General features: G+C 38.7%; 1 protein-coding gene across 1 annotated transcript in view; it reads right to left on the bottom strand.

Annotated features, from left to right (window-relative positions):
• The window catches only part of CCDC7 (coiled-coil domain containing 7), a 250,176-nt gene extending 229,777 nt beyond the window's left edge, over positions 1-20,399 (bottom strand). Inside the window, exons 1-2 of the mRNA XM_058179731.1 lie at positions 20,206-20,399; positions 9,069-9,131 (exon numbers count right to left, since the gene is read on the bottom strand). The gene's annotated coding sequence lies outside the window, so the exon portion shown is untranslated. The remainder of the gene's footprint in view (positions 1-9,068; positions 9,132-20,205) is intronic.
• Between the last annotated feature and the right edge of the window lie 741 nt (positions 20,400-21,140).

The raw sequence follows: 21,140 nt of genomic DNA, 5'->3' as shown, positions 1-21,140 counted from the left end.
AGTAGCTTAACAGATGGATCATTGGAGATGCAGTCATTGGTATACAGAGAGAAGAGAAGTGGGGAGAGCACACAGCCTTGGGGGGCCCCTGTGCTAATTGTACAGGTATTTGATGTGATCTTGCTTAGCTTCACCTGCTGCTTCCTGTTTGTTAGGAAGCTTGTGATCCACTTACAAGCCTGTTCCGGTACCTGTAGCTGGTTTAGCTTAGTTAGAAGAATGTCTGGAATGATGGTATTGAATGCTGAACTAAAGTCTACAAAAAGGACCCTTGCATAGGTCTTTGGAGACTCAAGATGTTGTAGGATGTAGTGCAGAGCCATATTAACAGCATCATCTGTTGATCTATTTGCTCGGTATGCAAATTGCAAGGGGTCTAACAGCGGATCCGTGATGGATTTCAGGTAGGAAAGCACTAGCCTTTCAAAGGTTTTCATGACTACAGATGTTAAAGCAACTGGTCTGTAGTTATTCAGTTCCTTGATGGTGGGCTTCTTCGGCACTGGGATGATGGTAGAGCGTTTGAAGCAAGAAGGAACATAACACATCTCTAGTGATTTATTGAAAATATGGGTGAAGATGGGGGCCAATTGGTCAGCACAGACTTTTAAGCAAGAAGGAGTTATCTTGTCTGGGCCTGGAGCTTTTCCTGGCTTTTGTCTGTGAAATAGGTCCTGCACTTCCTTTTCTGTGATCACTAGGGGTTGTGAACTCAATGAAATGGGGTCAGTTTTAGGAGGCTTGGCTGTTGTTGGTGTGTCTGAGATGGGGGTTGTGGAGATAGGTGGCTGTAGTTTCCTTTCAAACCTGCAGTAAAACTCATTCAGGTCATCTGCCAGTTGTTGATTACCTTCAGCCTGGGAAGGAGGTTTGCCATAGCCGGTGATATTTTTAAGAGTTTTCCACATGTTTGCTGGTTCATTTGCTGAAAACTGATTCTTTAGCTTTTCAGAGTAGCTTCTTTTTGCTGCTCTTATCTCCTTTGTTAGTGCATTTCTGGCCTGATTGTACAGCATTTTATTACCTTTTCTGTAGGCTTCCTCTTTGGAATGCCATAGCTGCTTAAGCTGTTGTTGCAAGATGTTGTTGCAAGATGTGTAGATTCTTGTGATCTGCACTACACTCTATGGCAAAATATTTTGAAAAGTGTCTCCATTATTTGAGTGTGGATTTAACTGCTAGGAGTTCCATGTTAAAAATGTTATAATTCCATTCTCGTGCAGTGAAAGCTCTTGAGAACAAAACACAGAGTAACAGGCATTTCTACCCCTCCCACATCTTCTTGTATAAGAACATCTCCGGTTTCTAATCTGAAATATTTGTTTGAACAATAAATCACTTTGATGGGTCAAGTTGCTGATATAGGGGTTGACAGGAAGAGTTGCTTTAATTCTTTAAATGCTGATTATTGTGTTTGACCAAGCAAATCTGACTCATTTCATTTCCAATTGGGTAAGTAGTTTGACTTTATATCCACAAAACAGATCAGAATATCATTCAGAGAACAAACTACAAATTTATCAATGAGATCAGAAAAAAACTTGGTTCATAAATCTGGAAATACCCACTCCTGACCAACGGGAGTGCATTCCCATTGCATTCAACTTGCTGTACCTGATATTGAAAGTTTGTGTCCCTCTTTGATTCTAATGAGATTGTAGGTACGGGCTGTTGTCATTTCTCTGGTTCTGTTATTTGCATTCAGAATGGCTCTCATTGGAACTATGGTTGGAACACCTATCTCCTCTCCTAGGAGGGTTGGAAGTGCAATCCTTGATCACGTCCCGATTCTCCATAGTAGAAACAGAATGGTAAATGTCTACATTTCTGTCATTTTTCTGCAGCTAGGAATTTTCTGGCTTCATCAATTTGCATAGACTCCTGTCCCCCTTATCAACTTCAATCAGTATAAAGGGATTGAAGACTGGATATGGGAGCTGAGGAGCTGATAGCTTGTGACACTTGGAGCAAACCCTGATCTCTTTAAATGTGAGTCAATTATAATGCAGATTATATAGACTTGATCCAGTGTTTGGGGGAACTCATTGCCTGATGAGTTCATTTTCAGCTCTGTCACTGAAACCATGTCTAAATTATATCATTAGGGAAAGCTCATTCCAATTCAAATCTGCTGCAAACAATTTGAATTCTTCAATATAGAGTCTTACTCTCTGTCTACCTCGTTGGAGCTTTGAATTATGCATATTATGGTGTCTTCTTTAATGGGATCCACAAATTATTTCTAAAGTATGCTAGGAAGTTTTGATAGCTATCCATGATGGGGCCTTGTGCTCAATCATGGGAAGTAACTGCTTGGAGGCTGAATGTTCTGTCCCCCCACCTCAGTCCGAGAGGCACGTGAACTGACTCAATTAGCCAGCAATTTAGTCCGCAGCAACTATCAGCTCTGGCAGCAAACCAGCGAGCGTCTGCCAAGGTTTTCTTTATCTTCCTTGATGCCGGCGTGTCAGAAGCTCATTACCGGAGCAATCAGGAAATCAGGAACAAACAGCAATCCAAGCCAAATGCTCAGTCAAATAGTTCAGCTCAAGTTTTCTACAGTCAGTTTGTTTTGCCCGTCATGAAGTAGTAGAGCAGCCCCTCCTGCTTTTATACCCTGTGGGGTGTGGCTCCGTGACTCAGCACTTTCTAGGCCTGCTCCACACCTTCTTCTGTGTTCCCGCCTCTCTTGTCTACAAAACCGGGGATCTAACCAGGACTGATTGTCCACAGCTGGGTCTGGAAGCGTTGCCTGGGCGGGGGGAGATACAGGAGACAGAGGCCTCATCACCTCCTCCACCTGGCCTGCCTCTAGCTCCTGGAGCTGAGCCAGAGAGGCCGGCCCTGCAGAGGGAAGCCCTGACGGCCCTTCCCCCTCACTCTCTGAGTCACTTTCTGGCAGGGGGCCAGGCCAGGGGGGGGGCTGGAGCCACAACACTGAAGCTGTTGAATGTGCTGAGAATGAAGGACATCCATTGGAAACTTCACTGGTCTGGTGTCAATGAATAGTTTACATTGGGCAAGATATATTCTCATCTTATTTGAATCTCCTGCAAATTACTCGGGTAGACAGCTAGGGGTCCTCTGCAGCACGCATTGGCTACCAGCAGTGGATCAAGAGCTGGCACTGGTGGGGGTGGGGGTGGGGATGCAGGAAATTGTTGAGCTAAATTTTGCATCAGTTGAAGCATCTGCTGTATATTAGCTGCTAATTTTTGCACTTTAGATTCCAAACCATCTTGGCATCTGTAGAGGGTATCCATCTCTCAATTGTTTGCTGCTGCTCCAGCTTGTAGATCTTATATCATGCTGTGGTTTTTGCAGTAGTCAGTGAAAATTTAGGTGATTAGATCAGATTGGCAGGCAAAGTATTCAGGAACAGAAGTTGAGTTCAAAGTACAATGTTTATTACATGTAATCTATACACAATATGCTAACCTATTAACAGTCAAGCAAAATTGGCACTAGATAAGGGTCAACAGAATTTACAGAAGACTGGACCACTTGGGAAAATGTAGCATTTCCAAACTGTTTGACCTCACCTGCTAATTTCCTAAAGTTATATGCCATACATCTGAAACCTCCTAAAAATCAAATACTATATTGTTCTTAATTCTATATTGTTCTTAATTCTATATTGTTCTAATTCTATATTGTTCTTCCTACTGTTTTTAAAATTGGACATTACACCAAAAAAAAAAAAAAAACAGAAATTTTAAATAAACAGGTTCAAGAATATAATTTCATATCTGTCCTAAATAATCAGTAAACTACCTAGAAAAATAGAAGTTCTTTCTGTTAATACATCAATTAAAGTAATACTTTTATTTCATTATCTCCATTTCTGTTTATATTATCTCTACCCTTTAGTGATTTTCTGGTTTATCTTGGGGGTTTTTCCTTGTACTACATTCATTATAAAACTTTTTTCTTTTTTTCACTTATTATATTATATTTAAAAGAAATATTTTAAAAATAAACTGCTTTCACAATTCATGCAACTCATTTTCAGCATTATTATCTTAAAAACAAGCTAGAAGGAATGAATCTTAATGATCAATTTTAAATATATTATTTTTATGTATGATTTCAAAATGATTTGAAAGAAGTGTTTTAGACCTGACTTGACCTCATTTGAGAGCAACACTATTTCTTTTTTCTAAGTTTACATGCAAACCTGAAAAAATGCTAATCTTTTAAGATGCATCCATTTTAAGTAGCATATTTTCATCTAGACTTGCTTATAAACCTGAAGAAGCTGCTTTAATAAAAAGCAGCTTCTTCAGGTTCTATACTCATGCCAGATACTATGTATTTCTTCCTAATATTATTTATAATATGAACAACTCCAATTCACAAAACATTAATCAATAATAACTGCTAAAACAATTTACCACTTTCAAATAACAGAACAACAGAGTTGGAAAGGATCTTGGAGGTCCAGTTCAACTCCCTGCTCAGGCAGGAAACCCTATTCCATTTCAGATAAGTGGTCTTCAAAAACTTCCAGTGTTGGGAGCACCCAAAACTTCTGGAGTCAAATCATTCCACTGATTAATTGTTCAAGCTGTCAGGAAATTTCTCCTTAGTTCTAGGTTGCTTCTTTCCTTGATTAGCTTCTATCCATTGCTTCTTCTCCTGCCTTCAAGTGCTTTGGAGAATAGGTTGACCCCCTCTTCTTTGTGGCAACCTCTTAGAAATTGGAACACTGCTTTCATGAATTTTACATTGCCCTAGACATACCCAATTCTAGCAACTGTTTTTATATGTTTTAGTTTCTAGTCTAATCATACAGGTGAAACACAAAAATTTAGAATATCGTGCAAAAGTTCATTTATTTCAGTAATGCAACTTAAAAGGTGAAACTAATATATGAGATAGACTCATTACATGCAAAGTGAGATAGTTCAAGCCTTGATTTGTCATAATTTTGATGATTATGTCTTACAGCTCATGAAAACACCATATTCACAATCTCAAAAAATTAGAATATTACATGAAATCAATAAAACAAGGATTGTACATAGAACAATATTGGACCTCTGAAAAATATAAGTATGCATATGTACTCAGTACTTGGTTTGGACTCCTTTTGCATCAATTACTGCCTCAATGTGGCGTGGCATGGATGCTATCAGCCTGTGGCACTGCTGAGGTGTTATGGAAGACCGGGGTGTTTCAATAGCGGCCTTCAACTCTTCTGCATTGTTCGGTCTCATGTCTCTCATCTTTCTCTTGGCAATGCCCCATAGATTCTCTATGGGGTTCAGGTCAGGCGAGTTTGCTGGCCAATCAAGCACAGTAATCCCTTGGGCATTGAACCAGGTTTTGGTACTTTTGGTAGTATGGGCAGGTGCCAAGTCCTGCTGGAAAATGAAGTCAGCATCCATAAAGCTTATCTGCAGAAGCATGAAGTGCTCCAAAATCTCCTGGTAGACGGCTGTGTTGACCCTGGACTTAATGTTGTTGTTGTTGTTGTTGTTGTTTACATTTATACCCCGCCCTTCTCCGAAGACTCAGGGCGGCTTACAATGTATAAGGCAATAGTCTCATTCTATTTGTATATTTTTTTTACAAAGTCAACTTATTGCCCCCCCAACAATCTGGGTCCTCATTTTACCTACCTTATAAAGGGTGGAAGGCTGAGTCAACCTTGGGCCGGGCTCGAACCTGCAGTAATTGCAGGCTATTGTGTTCTAATAACAGGCTCCTTACAGCCTGAACTATCCCGGCCCTTCATTAATGAAGCACAGTGGACCAACACCAGCAGATGACATGGCTCCCCAAAGCAACACAGATTGTGGAAACTTCACACTGGACTTCAAGCATCTTGCAGTGTGTGCCTTGCAGTGAGTTCTTCCTCCAGACTCTGGGTCCTTGGTTTCCAAATGAGATGCAAAAGTTGCTCTCATCAGAAAAGAGGACTTTGGACCACTGAGCAACGGACGAGTTCTTTTTTTTCTTTAGCCCAGGTAAGACGCTTCTGACGTTGTTTGTTGTTAGGAGTGGCTTGACAAAAGGAATACGACATTTGAAGTCCATGTCCAGGATCCGTCTGTGTGTGGTGGCTCTCGATGCACTGATTCCAGCCTCAGTCCACTCCCTGTGAAAGTCCCCAACACTTTTTAATGGCCTTTTCCGGACGATCCTTTCCAGGCTGCGGTCATTCCTGCTGCTTGTGCACCTTTTTCTTCCATACTTTTCCCTTCCACATAACTTTCCATTAATGTGCTTTGATACAGCACTTTGGGAACATCCAACTTATTTTGCAATTACCTTTTGAGGCTTTCCCTCCTTATGGAGGGTGTCAATGATGGTTTTTTGCACCACTGTCAGCTCAGCAGTCTTTCCCATGATTGTGATTCCTACTGAACCAGACTGAGAGACCATTTAAAGGCTCAGGAACCCTTTGCAGGTGTTATGGCTTAATTAGCTGATTAGGGTGGGACACTTTAAGCCTAGAATATTGAACCTTTTCACAATATTCTAATTTTCTGAGATTGTGAATTTGGGGTTTTCATGAGCTGTAAGCCATAATCATAAAAATTATGACAAATCAAGGCTTGAACTATTTCACTTTGCATGTAACGAGTCTATCTCATATATTCATTCCACCTTTTAAGTTGCATTACTGAAATAAATGACCTTTTGCACAATATTCTAATTTTTTGAGTTTCACCTGTATTTATTGTTCTTCTCTGCACTCTAGATTTCTAGAGTTTCATATTTTTTACATCGTGGCAACCAAAACTGGATGCAGTATTCCAAGCATGGTCTGACCAAGGCATTATAAAGTGGTACTAACACTTCATGTGATCTTAATTCTATTCCTCTGTTAATGCAGCCTAGGACCCATTGGCATTTTGGCAGCTCCACTATACTGCTGGCTCATATTTAAGTGATTGCCCACTAGGACTCCAAGATCCCTCTCGCAGTTACTACCAGTACCATTGAGCCAGATACCAGATATATCTGTGCATTTAGTTTTTCTTGCCTAAATATAGAACCATACTTTTTTCACCACTGAATTTTGTTTTGTTAGATAGGATCCAGTGTTCAAGTCTTCAAGATCCTTCTGTATTTTAAGCCTATCTTGTGAAATGTTGGCTATTCTTGTCAGCTTAGTGTCATCTGCAAATTTGATGAGTTCCCTATCTATTGTCTCATCTGAATCATTGATGAAGTTGTTGAAGAGTACTGGACCTAAGACGGACCCTTGGTGTATCCCACTGCATACTCCCTCCCTATAGATGTAGTTTCATTAAAACCTACAATGAATGTGTTTGGTCAGCCAGTTATGAATTCATCTGGCTGACTAGCTGACCTCAATATGTAGTCCTAAATGGAACTGATCTGCATGGAGGGAAGTATGCAGTGGAGTACCCCAAAGCACTGTCTTAGGCCCAGTACTCTTAAATATCTTCATCAATTATTCAGATGAGGGGATAGATAGAGAATTCATCAAATTAATAATAAAAAGTGGCAATATGTTAGATGTTTATCAGTACATTCAACATGTTTAGCACATTAATTCCACCTTTTTTACAATCCACTTTCTTAAAATGGGTTTTTCTTCTTTATTCTTCATATTATGTATAACAGATCTATTATTGGGCTTGACACAGGTAGTCCTTGACTTATAACAAGAATTGAGCCCCAAATTTCTGTTGCTAAGTGAGATATTGTTAAGTGAGTTTTGTCCTATTTCCTTGCCACAGTTGTTAAGTGAACACTATACTTGTTAAATTAGTGACATGGTTGTTAAGCAAATCTGGCTTCCTCATTCAGTTTGCTTGGTAGAAGGTTGCAAAAGGGGATCACATGACCCTGGGACACCACAACCATTATAAATGTGAGTCAGTTGCCAACAGCTTAATTTTGATCACATGATCTTTGGTATGATGCAACGGTCATATGTGTAAAAAAATGGTTATAGGTCACTTTTTTCCATGCCATTGTAATTTTGAATGATCACTAAATGAACTGATTGCTGTAAGTCAAGGACTATCCGTACTATGCTTTGTTTTATACATAGAACAAAATACAGTTATTTCAAATGTTCTAGGCAGCTTCCAACTGCAGTGCTGTTTTATATTATAGCAGGATTACTTTAAAAATATTATTCCAGTCAATACTGATCAGTAATTCCTTAGCTGTTTAAATCCCTGCTGCTGATGATTTAAATTGGGTTGAATGGAATTGTTATGTATTAAATGTATATAGTTGTGCTAAAGAGGATTAACCTTTAGATGACCCTAACTATTAATCTGGTCTAAATTGAAACTAACCTTTTACATGATTCCAACTTTTGGAAGGAAGTTCAGAACAATTATATGTGGGAGGGTTTTGTCTAGTTTATGATTGGTTAAGGTCAGTTGTGGGATTCAAATAATTTAACAACTGGTTCTCTGCCCTAATGATTTCTTTCAACAACCAGTTTGCCAAACGGCTCAGAAAGTTAACAACCGGTTCTCCCGAAGTGGTGCGAACTGGCTGAATCCCACCACTGGTTAAGGTACTGTGGGCCTAGAGTATAAATCACAGGCTATTGCCTGCAGTTATTCAGTTTCATTTTTTGAGTCAATAAATGCTGTTGCAGATATGCTGGTCTGGTTCTTGCCTACTAAAGCCCACTACACAATAGGAATAGTGGAGAAAAAAAGCAGCACATGTCTTAGTAGTGAAGTATCTTTCTCACTGCAACAGTTGCTAGTGAAATACCCAAAAAGAGAGGATCAAGAGAAGAAAATATACAGTATGTTGCTCAGGACTGAACTATGGAGTTCTTAGTCTCTGAGCTTGTTTGCTTGCAGACTTTTTGTTACCACACTGTTATGAAGTGACTGGCCCAAATTTACTTACTAAAATTCCATGGCTAAGGACAAATTAAACCTAAGTCTCCCCAGTTCTAATACAACAGTATAACCACTACACAACTCTAACATATATTAAGTCCTTATTCTAAACACACAATCAAATCTAATACAGAAGAAGAAATACTCAACAAAATATAAAATAATATAAAATTAACTAATATGTACCTTAAAGTTATCTTTAAAACAACATACCTGGATCTGCAGAATGTTCTGAAATTATTCAGTCGCTTCTAAGGCAGGTTAATTGTTCCCAATCTTAAAAGGAAAGGCAAACAATAGGATTAAGTAACACATGGCCACTAATCCTGGAGTTATGGAACAGTTAAATCAGCTGAGGGAATAAGGCTGAATCTCATTTACTGGCTGATTGCATATTGCATTGCCCATTAATTGAATCATGATTTTCTGAATTAACTAAATGTCTTAGTTCACATATCATAGTAAACCATTAATTAACTATATCAACAAATGAAGTTAATTGCTCTGGACCATAAAAAATAAATTATATTTAAGTCTAATGTTATCAAAATGACATTTGTAGACCTGCACATCTACATATATACAGAAATCAAACTGACTATAGTATTAGTACAAAGAGATAAGGCAGATGGAACAGATCATAAATCTACAGAAAAGATACAATTTGGTGGTAGATTACTACAGATGTGACAAGTGTTGCTGAGATTTAGTTAGGCAAAGCTAGGAATATAACCCAAGATCTTTCCTTCAAAGTTTCAGATCCTACAGCTGTCATAACTAAAGCCAAAGAAAGGAAATGATCACAGGGATTCCAATGAACATGCCTGCTATTAGATATGCTAATCCAAGAGTGATCAAATGTGAATGGCTTTATTCAGAGCTGCAGGGACAAATTAGGGCTTGCTTTGGTATATCACCTAACATGCGGTCTAGCAAAAATCATGCCTGAGCTCCTTTATCTCACAGCTCAGCCGGTGGTAGTTTTCAAACTTTTAATGTTTCAACCTTCTTGCTCCAGGGTAGAATATGATGGGCCTAAGAAAATTGTGGTTTCAGCCCCAATTCACATGGGTGGCACATGCTAGACTTGGTGCTCATGATTTGAAGATGAAGGACATTACCATTAACACTCACAGTAACCAGATCAATTTCTGATCAATTGATCCTGAACTGTTTCTTTGTTTGTTTGTTTGTTTGGTTGGTTGGTTGGTTAGAAAATTTACCCAATTCACTCCCAGTGACTCCAAGCAGTTTCCAAGAATAAAATCCCAATAAAAAAATACAAAAAGCAGTAACATTCTGTCCCCCCACCCAACAATCAAGTGACAACAATCAAGCAACAACAATCAAACAAACCACTTGATGGACTCCATATCATTCTGGGGTCTCCAGGTAGTTAACCATGTCTTCGTGGTCTTGTGAAAGAGTGTTAAAGTAGGGGCCAATCTTATCCCTACATCAGTGCTGAAATCCAATTTTTTTTTACTACTGATTCTGTGGCTATGGCTTGATGGGCATAGTGTGGCTTGGTGGGCATGGCTTGGTGGGTGCGGCAGGGGAAGGATACTGCAAAATCCCCATTCCTCCCAACTCATGAGGGAAGGATATTGCAAAATCTCCATTCCCACCCCACTTTGGAGCCAGCCAGAAGTGGTATTTGCTGGTTCTCCGAACTACTCAAAATTTCCACTACCGTTTCTCTGAACTGCTCAAAATTTCTGCTACCAGTTCTCCAGAACCTGTCAGAACCTGCTGGATTTCACTCCTGCCCTACATGGATGATGTTACACAGGGAGGAAACCATAATGGAAAAGGCTGGACTTCCTTAGGAGAGGAGCCCGATAGTATTCCCTGCCTCCCCGCTCTGATGGCTCAAGTAGATCTGACTGGAGAAGGATGGTCCTTCTGTGATGACTCCCCAGGATGATTCCCTAGATACCTCTCTAGATGTCAGCTTGGTGGAAGATGAAGTGGTTCTTGGCACATCAAAAGCTGAGTTAATTGATAGTTCTTAACAGCCATCCAGAAGGGATTTGACTGAGGCTCCAGCTGGGAAAAGCATGTGAAGAGGAGGAGGAACTACCTTCTGCACTTCATCCAAGGGCAGAGAAAAGGCAGGACCAGAAAAGATCATCCAGACTACTTGAGAGAAGAAAGCCTCGCCCTTTTTGATGGCTACACCAAAAAATTAGCTATTTAGCACTGCAGACAGAGGGAGGCATTGCTGAGAACAACATGTTTGTTTCCTAGTTTTCTGGTTGTAATTCCTGCATCGCTTTGAATTGACACTGTGCCTTGACTTGTATCATGCCTTGGAAACGCTGGACTTTTCTTGACTTGTGACTCATGGGCTTTCTTGTGTTGTGGATTTAAATTTGCCTGGTGTATTTATTTTGTTTTAGAAACTTTCAAGTGCTTTGGCCATTGCTCTGTGGACTAACATTGGTCTACTTGTAATTGGACTTAATTGGGACAATTCAGTTTGGGTTTTTTGGTGAAGGGAATTGCTGGAGAATATTAATAAGCTCACTAAATCACAGCTAGGTCTGTGTGTGTGAGTGAACGGGGCAGCACACCTTCACATAACATGGTTCTGAGCCATGTAGACCTTTAAAGGTGCAACCAGCAGCAAATCGGCAGCCAAAGTGAACTGCCATAGAAAAGATGACAGATATGGAAATCTAGGCTTGTACAAAACCATGTGGATTGTCACATTTTGAACCAACTGAAACTTCCAGATATTTTTCAAGGGCAGTCCCATATAGAGTGCATTGCAATAGTCAAGACCAGAGGTGACTAGAGTGTAGGTAAGCATGAGCAAGAATTGCTGGTCCAGGAAAGGGAACTAACTGACACATCCCTTGGTTGCACAATGACCTTCCAGGCCACAACTGCTATCTGCTCCTTGAGCGGGAAAAACCCCAGATTATACATCAGATCTATCTGGGGCAGTGCCACTTCACCCAAGATGGCAATTCTCCACAGATCAAAGAACCACAAACTTGCCACTATTCTGTCTTCCCAGGGTCCAGTTTCAATCTGTTGCTCCCCACCTAGCCCTTAATAACCTCCAGGCACTGCAAGAGGGAGGTCAGGGATAACTTAACTCACCATAGGCTGAGACATACAGCTTCATGTAAATGTTAAACAAAAGCAGAGAAAGTGCAAACCCTGCAGAATTCTGGAAAGCAGAAATCAAAGGCCAGACCTCTCATTTCCTATCAACACCAACTGTCAGAAAATCACAGAGGAAGGAAGCAGACCAGGACATCACGGTGTCCTCCCACTCCCAATCCCAAAGCTGTTCCAGAAAGTTACTATGTTAGATGGTGTCAAAAGCTGTCAAGAAATCAAGTAGAACAAGGATGGATACACTATCCCCACTGCCATCCCACTAGAGACCAAAAAGTGCAACCAATGCTATATCCATCTCAAATCCAGACTTGAACCCTCATCAGAAAGGATCCAAATAATCCATTTCATCCATAAACCTCTGAAGTTGGTACTCAGCCACCTTCTCAACAATGTTCCCCTGGACAAAAATTATCTAATAGGGTGGAATCTAGCAATACCCTCTTAAGAAGAGGGTGAAGCATCACTTCTTCCTGCAGAAAGGCATTAATTATCACCAGACCCCATCAGCATGTCATCTCCTGGGAAGCTTTCACAAGACAGATTGGACTTGGATCTAAAACACAGGTGCTTGTGTTCATAATCCCTAAGATTATTATGTCTGCAGATTCTTGTTCATTGTTTCTGATTTATACCCCTTTACAGAAGAATAGATGAGACAATAATTCTGCAGAACTGATATATTTCTAAGATTCTTTGTAAATAAAGTAATCATATGTATATTCCTAAATCAGTATAGTAACAAAATTAATGCTGAGACAGTCACTCAGACAAATTTTATGGTTGAAGATGAATTTCAATCTGAGGTTAAACACATTGCCAGCCATGAAATCTCACTTTGTGATTTTGACTCAATTATTCTCTTTTAGTCTACCTATACTCCATAGGCATATTGGTAAGGACAAAAATGGGCAGAAGGTGCTCTCTATATATATATATTATCTGAATCAAAGGCTAGATACATATCTAATAAATATTTGTTCAAAGTTGTGTATTGTTGTGTAGGCTACAGCAATATGAATAAGGTAATATTTTACAATGTGATCTTGGATTATTTTGGTTTCATGAAATTCAAAATTCTCTGTAGCATGAAGTTAGCTATCTGTAGCTGGTAGCTGGTCTATGTGCCAACCTTGGGTTTTTTGTTTGTTTTTTGGCAGATTGTAAGGAGTTGTGACTGAACTCAGAAAATAACTTATCTTTTTAAGCTTAGATAAGCAGACAGACAGACTGATGGATAGAATAAATTTATATACCACTTATCTTGTAAATGATTGTTTTAGCAACCACTAGAAAAGAGGATTCCCTCAGAAAAATTACAAAAATTTTGAAGAATGGGGGAAGGCTATCTGAATCTGTCAAGGCTGCATTTGAAGGGAGAATTGAAGAAAGATTTGTAAATCTTGAAAGAAGAAATGAAAGAAAAGATGAATAATAAAACCTAGAAGAACCTGTGGAAAATTGAGCATGGGGAAATCCAAGAGAAGTATAAATTTTAGAAAGTAAAACTAGAAATAGTAAAGTGATGGGAAAAGATTTGGACAACTTGGCAGTACTGGAATTAAGAGGAAAAAAATCTGCCTAAGATTCAGAGTATTACCAGAGGAACCAGTGAAAATACTAAACTTATTTAAGAGTCAAATATTTTTTTGAATGGGATGAAGAATAGGTGCAGAAGTGGATAAAATGTATATAACACATGTAATGCAAAGTTAAGAAATGTATCAAGGGATAGTCGTGCATTTTTTTTTCAGAAATTCTGCAACACTATTTTAACACCAGACTAAAAATTAACAATTCAGGTATAATTGTACTTCAAGAAATTCCAATCAGAGTAATGTATGAGAGAAAGATGGAAAGGCCTAAAGATACTGAACCCACAATGAAGGAATGGTTGGTAAGAATAACGGAACTTAAAGAAATGGCAAAATTGATTTAAAATATTTAGAATCTTTGGAAGTCTTCTAGTCCAGCCCCTTCCCAAGAAATGAATCCTTACACTGTCCTGGACAAATGAATGACCATTCTTATCTTTAAAACCTCCAGTGATGGAACAGCCACAATTCTGGGAGGCAAGCTGTTCCATTGGTTAATTCCTTCTCAGGAAATTTCTCATTAGTTCTAAGTAGGATCTCTCTTTAATAAGCTTCAACCCTTTGTTTCGCATCTTGCCTTCAGGTGCTATGGAAAATAAATCAATTCTCTTATCATTGTGACTGCACCTCAAATACTGGAAAATTGCCATCATGTCATCCCTAATCTTTCTCTTCATTAGGCTAGACATACCTAGGTCTCGCAATATTCATTGTACAGTTTAGCCTTCAAACCTACTATCATTTCTTGTGATCTTGATATCATTCCTCTGTTGATGCAGCCTAGGACTGCATTGACTTTTTTGGCAGCTTCAGTACACTGCTGGTTGATACTAGGACACCTAGATCCATATCACAGTTATTATTGTTGAGCCATTTTGGTCTAGTGGTCAAGATACCAGGCTAGAAAGCAAATGACCATGAGTTCAAGTCCCATCTTAGCCATGAAAGCCAGCTGAATCATTTTGGGCCAGACACACTCTCTTTCAGTCCAATTTACCTCACAGGGTTGTTGTTATGGGGAAAATAGAAGGAGAAAGGTATGTTGGATATGTTTGCTGCCTTGAGTTATTTGTGAAAATAATAAAGGTGGGATATAAATAAACAAACAAATACCAGCTATTCTATACCATTTTGATGTAGAATCTTACTTTTCTCACCACTGAACTGCATCTTATTGGATAAGGTACATTTCTTTAGTCTGTCAAGATCCTTCTGAATTTTCAGTCTATCTTCCAAAGTGTTAGCAATTCTCGCCAGCTTGGTGTTGTCTGCAAAGTTGATAAGCTCCCTTTTATCCCCTTACTTAAGACATTTATGAAGATCATGACAAACACTGGGCCCCATACAGAACCTTGAGGCATCCTACTCCATGCTTCCCTCTATGTAGATGTAGCTCTGTTGAGGGCTAAATGCTGAGTGCAGGTGGTCAGCCAATTACTAATCCATTTGGTAGTGCTGCTATCTATCCCAATTGCTCCAATTTACCAAGAAATAGCCTGTCTTATCAAAAACAAACTAGTCAGTAAGACATTTGTCAATTGCCTTACTGACTAATTTGATTAGGGAGAAGACAACAAGTTCATTTATTTAGAAACCTTTTATGGACTTTTGCTAAGAACACTAAATAATTGAACTGGTAATTTTTATTCCTGTCATCATTAACCATTTAGTTGTGTCCAACCCTCGTCCACCCCATTGATCACATCTCCATGCCCCTGTCTCAATGTGTGCATTGTGTGCATCCTTCAGTTCTGTGTGCATCATTCTTTACAGTGTCGAGCCAATGGGTAATAGGGAAGCCTCCTCCTTTTTCCGCTGATCACTCCCAGTATTTTTTCCCTTTTGTTTATTTACACACACACACACACACACACACACACACAAAAAAAACTCAAGGTAAATCTGATTAGAAAAGGAAAAATATGGGAAGTGAATTATGATGCAACCTTAGAGGATAGGCAACACATTTATTTTAACTGCTATAAAGATTTAAAAGCCAATCCCTTATAGTTTTTTTCTTCTTTTTCTTTTCTTTCCTCTATTTACCTTTTACGTATTCACTTACTCTTTCTTTTTTCTTCTTCTTCTTAGATTCATAGTATATTTGTTTCTACTATTGCATAAAATACCTTATTAAAATTATTTTAATTATTTTAAGGAGCTGGCAGATGTTATCTCAGAACCATTGTATTATATTTTTTTAAAAATCATGGAGCACTGGGAAACTACCAGAGAATTGGAAAAGAGCTGATGTGATCCCCATCTTCAGAAAAGGAAAAAAGGAAAACTACAACCTAGCATCAATACCTGGGAAGATACTAGAAAAAATTATCAAAAAACAGATCTGCAAACATGTAGAAACAAATAAAGTTATAACTAGAAGCCAGCACAAGTTTGTTAAAAATAGATCATACCAACCAAACTTATTTCATTATTTGACAAAGTGACTAAATTACTAGACCAGTGAAATACTGTGGACATAATATACTTAAGATTTCAACAAGGAATTCAACAAAGTAGAACACAACCTACTTCTTGGTAAAGTAGAAAAATATGGGATAGAAAGAATCACCACCAGATGGATTTGTAACTGGCTGACAAACCGTAGTCAATGAGTAGTCCTTATGGGTACTACATCTACATAGAGAGAAGCAGCAGTGGGGTACCACAAGGTTCCTTCTTAGGCCGAGTACTATTCAATATCTTCATAAATGACTTAGATGAGGGAATAGAAGGGGAACTCGTCAAATTTTCAGAAGACACTAACCTGGCAGGAATAGCCAACACACCAGAAGACAAGCTCAGAAATCAAAAGGATCTTGACAGACTTGAACAATGGGCCATATCCAAAAGCATAAAATTTAATGTGGAGAAAAACAAGATTTTACACCTAGGCAGGAGAAACTGAAGGTTCAAGTACAGATTAGGCGAAACCTGGTTCAAAAATAGTAACTATGAGAGGGGCCTTGGAGTCCTAGTGGAAGATCATTTAAACATAAGCAGTGTGTGGCAGCCTCCAAAAAAACTAATATAATCCTTGGTTGTATAAACAGAAACATAGAATCAAAATCACATGAAATATTAGTACCACTTTATAAATCCTGTAAGACCACCCCTGGAATTCTGCATCCAGTTTTGGTCACTACATTACAAAAAAAGAAAAGATTGATTCCATTCCAGCTGTATTCTAATTGATTGATTGAAATCTGGAGCTGAATTCTCATCCTGATCAACATCACTGGATGATAAGACAGCAAATGGGAATTCAGTAAATAGATTCACCCAAGTTACTATGTGATTTTAGTTTCGGCTTCACATGTTAAAGCATTATGATTTGTAAAGTACAGCATATTACTTATGACCATCTGTATTCAGTCTCCATCTTCAGCAAGCCATAGAATAATATGATATGTGAATTCATGGCAAAAATAAGTAGAGCTTTCTGAGATCCAAAAACAAGACTTTCAGGCAGGGTCCTCAATAATGACCTCTCAAGGTACAATAACGGAAGGGCAAAGGGGAGAAGGGAAAGATCACACAGCTCTCAGTCACATAAGAGTTTCTCCACTGTGCCATGAACCTTCTGCTCCTGTCCTTTCCAATATATGGCCATACATACATACATACATACCTATCAGTACATATAGCTCTTGCAACCCTTCTCCTCAGAATAATCCATTCCCTATGGCCATCTCATTCTTTCCCAAGCAGGAAAAAAAACACCATTAATCATAAGCACTATCAGAAAGCAAAAGAAAGGCTTCCGGGTGGCGCCACCCTTCTCACTGGGTGCTAATTTATGGCACTCCGCACTGAATATGGTAAAAGCCGGTGAAAACAGCAACGAACAGCTGTTCCCGGCTTCAATTTCCCTCTCTGGTTGAAAGAGAGAGAAAGAGCAAGGGGGGGATAGTGGTAGATTCCCTTAGGGGCTTTGTTTTTGTTATGCAAAGTCCCGAAAGGTCGAGTCCCTTTTAATCCTCTCTTAATCTCCAGTATTCACTGCACTCCTGCAAAAGCAGGAAAAGAGGAAGGTGTCCACTTCTGCTAACAACTGATTTCTTTTTGTGGATTTCTAAAAGCAGATGGAAGAAGCATGAGTGAACAATTATTGGTTTGCAAGTATTTTTGATTTTCTGACTTCCACCTAAAAAGAGAAATTTTTTTTCCCCTTCTTTTAATTGTTTAAAATGGCGTCTGAGAACAACTGAAAGCAGAGCGATACATCAAAGGGAGCCTTGCTGTGGAATCGAAACTGAATGGAGATTTTATCTTATTGTGTTGGACTGTGGATTGTTGGATTATATTACGTTGTTTAAGTATTTTACAAGGGGATTCTCAGCAGGAACTTTGTCATGAAGGTTCTTTCAGAAGAATGGATTCGTGACTTTATACAGGATTACACAGAAAGTATGTATTTAATTATTCAAAAATACGAATTGATAAAAAATGGGGACGTTTTTGATCAGAGTTTGGAGGAAATTAACCAGTGCAACCACGTGGAAAATGGAATGGAGGAGATATAAATAAAAGTGGATAAATATGAAGATATGATCGTGAATAAACAAGTTGATGTAAAGAAGTTTTCTTTAAATAGTTTGGATGAAATGCCTGAATTTGTGCTACAGGAGGCTCTCTCCCGAACCAAAAAAAATCACAGGGTTAATGTTTTCCAAGAGCTCTCTTTTTGGACTGATGGAATATACGGCAGTAATTTGTGGATTCCTGGACATAAGGAACTACTAGGAAATATGGTGACTGACTTTTCAAAAGGAGTAATGAAGGAAAGACAGAGATTAATGCATCAAAAAAAATGGCAAGAGACAAAAGTATTATCCTTGAAACAAGGTTTTCTTGAAATATTAATAGACAAAAATATTAGTGTCCCGGAAAGACAATTTGTGAGGAAGATCTGGAAGAAGTGGGTTGATTATATGTTTTATATCTATCATAAAAGACTAGATATTTGGATTTATACTGGATTTTGATGAGGAAGGACTAAAGTTGAATAGATATTGTAATTTTCTGTATTGAAATTTTATAATGTGTTGCACTGAATTTTAAATAGAATATTTTCAAAAGATCTTATGTAAGAAAGACCCGGGGGGGGGAATTATATGGTTATAGAAGCTATAAGGGAGATATTTTTTGAATTGGATTGGATTTTTATGCTTTAGTTGGTTTTAAATACTTTAGGATTAATTTGTTCTATTGATTTATATATTTTATTACTGTTAATTAATTTTTTATTTTTTTTATTTTTTTTAATTTTCTGAATGATTTTGGTTATGTTAGGAGGAAGTCAGAGCTAGAGGGGAAAATTGGTATAATAGTTTTGGGGAAAAATTTTCTTAGCATATGTTGTTTTATTTTTAACTATACCTTGTGCTTGTTCCGGGAAGTCAGGGGGGAGGGGGGAGGGTATTAGTGAAGGGTGGGGGGTTGGGGGGAAAGGGAGGGAAAAAAAATTTTTGTAAAACTTTTTGAATAAAAAAAAAAGCAAAAGAAAAAAGAGGAACCATCAGATCATACAAGAGTTTCTTTTCCACCACATCCTCTGACCTCAACTGACTGACTGAAAGACTGACTGAATTTTATTTATTTTTATTTATTTAATTGCTGTCCATCTCGTATCAATCACACTTGATTCCCAGATGATCCAAATCAGAGGCAAAGAGGTTGTTGATGGTGCAGCTGCTGTGGCAATAGTGCCTGAAAAATGTCTGAGAAGGTGGAGGTGCTCAGTCCCCAATGGTAGTAGCTTATTCCTTCCATCCATTGCTGCCTATTTCCTTTTGTACCATTAGTCCTTGACAACTCCTGCGGAGGTCCGACACCCACCCACCCCCGCCACACACACACACACAGCAAAGTTTATTGGAGGCATAGAATAAGCAGAAGCAAAGAGTCTCTTTACCTATGGATCCCATAGTGCAGGGGTTCCCAAACTTGGCAACTTTTAAGACTTGTGGACTTCAGCTCCCAGAATTCTCCAACCAGCTATGCCAGCTGGAGAATTCTGGGAGTTGGAAGTCCACAAGTCTTAAAGTTGCCAAGTTTGAAGACCTCTGCCATAGTGTCTATCTCTCCCATTTGTATACCTGTGTACTTCTTGTATAAATATTACCTCAAAGATAGAGATAAGAATAAGGCTGTATTCATAACTCAACAGTGCATGATTAATTCTGGTTTGTTGCTTAGCCCAGTTTCCTGATTTTGCACAACATACTCAGCCATAAACTAGCAACAGCCTAGTTAGCACAATGCAATAAATGAAAAACAAAATGTTAAAAAGTTATGATATTTATGTAGTTACTTACCAAGCACCTCTAAATTATATTAAAGTATCAAAAATATCTTTACAGTCCCAAGCCACTCACAACTTTTGAGCACCCCTAATGTTTGGAAATTGAAAGTTGAAAAATTTGACATGCCCTACCATAGGCTACTGTCGACCTTTAGGGTCTGGTCAGTCTTCTGAACCAAGAGAACTGGGATAATATATTAGACCATAATGAACCTATGTTATGGTTAGGTCTATGGTTCTGCCTCACACAATACAGCAGCTAAATCTGTAATTCTCGTCTTCCACAGACCCATCTAAGCAAAGGCCAGACTTTCACCTTCCTTTTATGGTCAATGCTTTCCGAAAGCTGTTCAACTGCCCGGGCGCCGCATCTCCCCGCGGCCGCACTCCGCTTTATCCAGCCGCCGCTTCGGGTGCCTTGTTGTTTCTTCTGAAGAAAAGGCCGTTACCCGAAGAGCTGGCGATCTTGTGAGCAGCGGCGAAGCTCGCGGCCTTTGCGTCATCAACTGTCATTTGTTCTGAACGTGAGCTTGAGTTTTCCCCCCGCAGAAGCGCTACGAGAGCTCCGCGGGGGGTGGGGGGGGGCGCGGTTGACGAGCTCGCTGTATGGCTGAAAATGGGGTTGTAATCTGTCAACCTTAATTCAGAAGAATAATATCTTTACTTAGGATCAGTTAAAATCCTAAGAAAACAGTCGGCTTACTGCGAAGCCTTTAATGGAATGTGCCGTAAGCAAACAAAAGAAAATTAAAATTGTTAGGGCGTGGAGCACGTTGGACAATATCTCACCAGTATCCCTTTTCCTAATTGCGTTCTTTCCATGTCTTTTTGATTATGTCTGATTCCTATCAGAAGCATTGAAAATCCATTTTAAGTGATCTTTATTCCCCAGAAAATATGAATGCAATGGCAGTCAATCATCAAATTCTCCCAATTCCCTAAATACAGACTTTCAATTATTATTATTATTATTATTATTATTATTATTATTATTATTATTATTATTATTATTATTATTATTATTATTAATAATAATAATAATAATAATAATAATAATATTTTCTTTTTTTAAAAAAAACACAATACCCCAGATATCACAATTGTGGAAAAGAAAAAAGTGTGGATACTCGACATTGCTATACCTGGTGACAGCAGAATCGATGAGAAACAACTTGAAAAAGTCACCAGATATCAAGATTTGAGAATCGAATTGCAGAGACTCTGGCATAAACCAGTGCAGGTGGTTCCAGT

Source organism: Ahaetulla prasina, chromosome 4 (assembly GCF_028640845.1).
Source record: "Ahaetulla prasina isolate Xishuangbanna chromosome 4, ASM2864084v1, whole genome shotgun sequence".
NCBI classification, from domain to species: Eukaryota; Metazoa; Chordata; class Lepidosauria; order Squamata; family Colubridae; genus Ahaetulla; species Ahaetulla prasina.
This window is presented reverse-complemented; position numbering and strand designations above follow the sequence as displayed.